Here is a 3,632-nt window from a genome sequence, read left to right on the forward strand (position 1 = left end):
AGTTTCTAGAGAGAAACTCCTCGGAACATAGGAAAGAGCATCTTCCTTTTCTCTTCACAGGTTTAGCTTCAACTTCGATCTGACAAATCAGGCTTGAACCTGATTAAATACTTGCTGTGTCTATAAACTCAACAGAGAAAAGGCAAATGTAAGGCACCGACGGACACCTCGTTGGAATAAAAGCTGCTTACATTGGAAAGCTAAGGTGCGTCTGCTTCTGACATCCTGTCCCAGGTAGGAGAGAAAAAGCCCACTCATTACAGAGAGAAAGCAAATGAATGCCACTCCCAGTGAGCCGGCCTGGAGAGGGTTCTTAAGAGCAAGCCAAAAAGCATTTGACAGAGAAACGAAAGCTCCTCCACACCATGTTGGACGGGAGCTATTAATGTTCCCTCGGTTACGTACACCTGCTCTTGTCGTGAGAGGTAATCTCAGTCCCACTGTTACTGTCATTGCCCATCCTTAGTGCTACGGTCTTTATTTCTCCTCCAAGAAATCTGGACAATTTCTTTTTTTTTTTTTAAACATTTTATTAGGGGCTCATACAACTCTTATCACAATCCATCCATATACATACATCAATTGTATAAAGCACATCTGTACATTCTTTGCCCTAATCATTTTCTTTTCTTTCCCTCCTCTTTTCTTTTTTTACATTTTATTAGGGGCTCATAAAACTCTTATCACAATCCATACATATACATACATCAATTGTATAAAGCACATCCATGCCTTCCCTGCCCCAATCATTCTCAAAGCATTTGCTTTTCACTTAAGCCCTCTGCATCAGGTCCTCTTTTTTTTCCCCTGCCTCCCCGCTCACCCCTCCCTCATGTGCCCTTTGTAATTTATAGATTTTTATTTTGTCATATCTTGCCCTATCCGGAGTCTCCCTTCCCTCCCTTCTCTGCTGTGAAATCTGGACAGTTTCAAAGTCATTTTTGAGGTTGAAGGTCTGTCTCTTTCCAAGTTTTTTTTTGTTTGTAGAAAGTTGTTGGTGATGAACAAACAAAGACATTGATTGGAATGATTGCAACTCTGCCATCTATCTTAAATTAATATCAAATCCAAAGTCTAAAGTGTAATAATAATCTTTCTGGCCTTAGAATCAACTTGTTGTTGTTGTTTCTAACAGCTGTTTTGAAATATAATTCACATACCATACATTTTACCCACTTAAAGGTGCAATTCGAGGGCTTTTAGTGCATATTTACAGAGTTGTGAAATCATCCCAAATCATTTTAGAATATTTCCATCAGTCCCCAAAGAAACCTGTTATTTATTAGCAGTCAGTCTCCGACCATGGTGTGGATGAGTAAATTTTCACTAATAGTGACCCTGTTTGCAGAACAGAATTTTGTAGGATTTTAAAGGCTTTTTGGAAGCTGTGTTACTTGGGTCGCCTTCCCAGGTGGCTTTAGGTGGCAACCTTTCAGCTAGCAGATGGGCACTTCGACCTTTGTGCCACCCTCGGACTGTCCCCAGCCCTCTCGCCCCCTGCCATCTAGTTAATGCCGACTCATCCTATAAACCATGTATCGGAGTAGAAAGCCCCATTGTGCTCCCGTGGCGTGGCTGCTGGTTTCCAACTGCTGACCTTGAGATCACAGCCTAATGGTAACCATTATGCCACCAGGGTTCCTCTTGCCCAGCCCGATGAGGTCCAAAATTTACTTTCTGTCTCTATGGATTTACTTTTCCAAGGTATTTCTAAATGCAATCGCATGTGGTCTTTAGTGATTGACTTCATTCATTTGCATAGCATTTCCAAAATGTGTTTATGTTGTAGTATGTATCAACACTGCTTCCTTTTTTATGGCTAAATAATATTCTGTTGTACGGATATACACGATGTGTTTATCCATTCAAAAATTGATGGGCGTTTACGGTACTTCCAGGTTTTATTTATCTTGAGTAATTCCACTATGAACATTTGTGTGTAAACACATGTTTTCTATTGTCTTGAGTTTATTAGAATGGATTTACTATGTAGTCATACCATGTTAAACCTTTCAGAACCTACCAGATTAATTATTGCACCATTTTACATTCCTGTCAGCAGTTTACAACTTCTCTACATCTGTGACAGCATTTTTATAATCTTTTCTTACTTTTATTTTTCATTGCAGCCGTCCTGATGGCTATAAAGTGGTCTTTCATTGCGACCTAGTATTATTATTAATGCATTTCACCGGTGGCTGGGATTATTGCTAATGTTTACATTCCTGGGCTATACCCTAGACTTTGACACACAGAATCTGGAAGTTTGCATTTTTATTTTTTAGCAGTTTTAATGGCACAGAATTTACATAGCATACACTTCAGTAGTTCAATCGTTCAATCATAGCAAGGAGAATTGTACAATCACTATCCTATCAGCTTTAGATATGATAGTTAAATCACCTTTAAAATGAGTTATACCTCTGACTTCGTCGGTACTTAACAATGAACCCCCAGGAGGACGACGTGCAACCCCCAAAACAGAAGCCAATGATATATATCTGTGGAGAATGTAACACGGAAAATGAAATAAAATCCAGGGAGCCAATCAGATGCCGAGAATGTGGATACAGAATAATGTACAAGAAAAGGACTAAAGGATTGGTGGTGTCTGATGCTCGATGAAGCGTGAATTCAGAGAACATCTGCATGTGTGTTGGATTTGCCATGCTGCTTCACTTTGTTGGATGACTTTCGGATAATGCACTCCGAATGTAATGATATACATGTGGTCTCATTTAGTTTCAAAACCAAATTGTATTTAGGTATCTATACGTGCATTGTGCAAATAAATTATTTTTCATTAAAAAAAATAAAATGAGTTATACAATCACAGTCAGTTCTAGCATTCCCTTCCCGATCCTGCCTTCATCCCCCACTCCCGAAATCCCCCTTCCCTCCCTATCACCCACTCCCAACCCTGCATCCGCCATCAACCCCTGTATCAGCTATTATCACCATACATCCACTCCTCCTGTGGGTTACAAACGCAACAAAAACAATAAAAACCAAATTCCAAATCAGGTGGTAAGGATAAAATGATATTAATATAAAAACCAAAATACAAATAATGAGCAAGAAAGAAAAGACCCTCATCATCATTCCAAAAGCCAGGGAAGCAATTCCTGTCCTGGGACAGGTAAGAGATACTTGCACCCAGAACCAACTCAGGTCGGGACTTTAGGGAGGTCATCTGGCCAACTATTGGGTTTGAGTCAGCATGTTCGAGATGACTGTAGTCTTCGAGACTCTTGCCTATGACTAGAGCAGATGAGTCAGCAGCTCAGTCTGACCAGAGGCTCTGCAGATAGGTTTTGGGCTCCCACTGTCCTCAGTAGCCTTCTACAAATTGGATGTTCACACTTTTCCCTTCGCCATCTCCAAGTTTTATAACTGTCATCTGTGGGTCACACAAGCTAGTGTGCTCCTTCCATGTGGACTTATTTGACTCCTCACTTAGATGGCTGCTACGTTGGTATTTTTATACAGTTATTAGAATTAAGTTTTATTGAATGTAAAAGTTCGGTTATATTATTCAATATGTGAATTAGCATATGTCTTCAAAGCTCTATAAGACTATAATTTCTATTCCATTTATAACAGCATACATCCTTGTGTTAAATTAAAGGTTC

General features: G+C 39.7%; 1 pseudogene; it reads left to right on the forward strand.

Moving 5' to 3' along the window:
• Window positions 1-2,445: 2,445 nt before the first annotated feature.
• Window positions 2,446-2,625, forward strand: LOC142457992 (DNA-directed RNA polymerases I, II, and III subunit RPABC4 pseudogene; annotated as a pseudogene).
• The last annotated feature ends 1,007 nt before the right edge of the window (window positions 2,626-3,632 follow it).

Source organism: Tenrec ecaudatus, chromosome 10 (genome assembly GCF_050624435.1).
Source record: "Tenrec ecaudatus isolate mTenEca1 chromosome 10, mTenEca1.hap1, whole genome shotgun sequence".
NCBI classification, from domain to species: domain Eukaryota; kingdom Metazoa; phylum Chordata; class Mammalia; order Afrosoricida; family Tenrecidae; genus Tenrec; species Tenrec ecaudatus.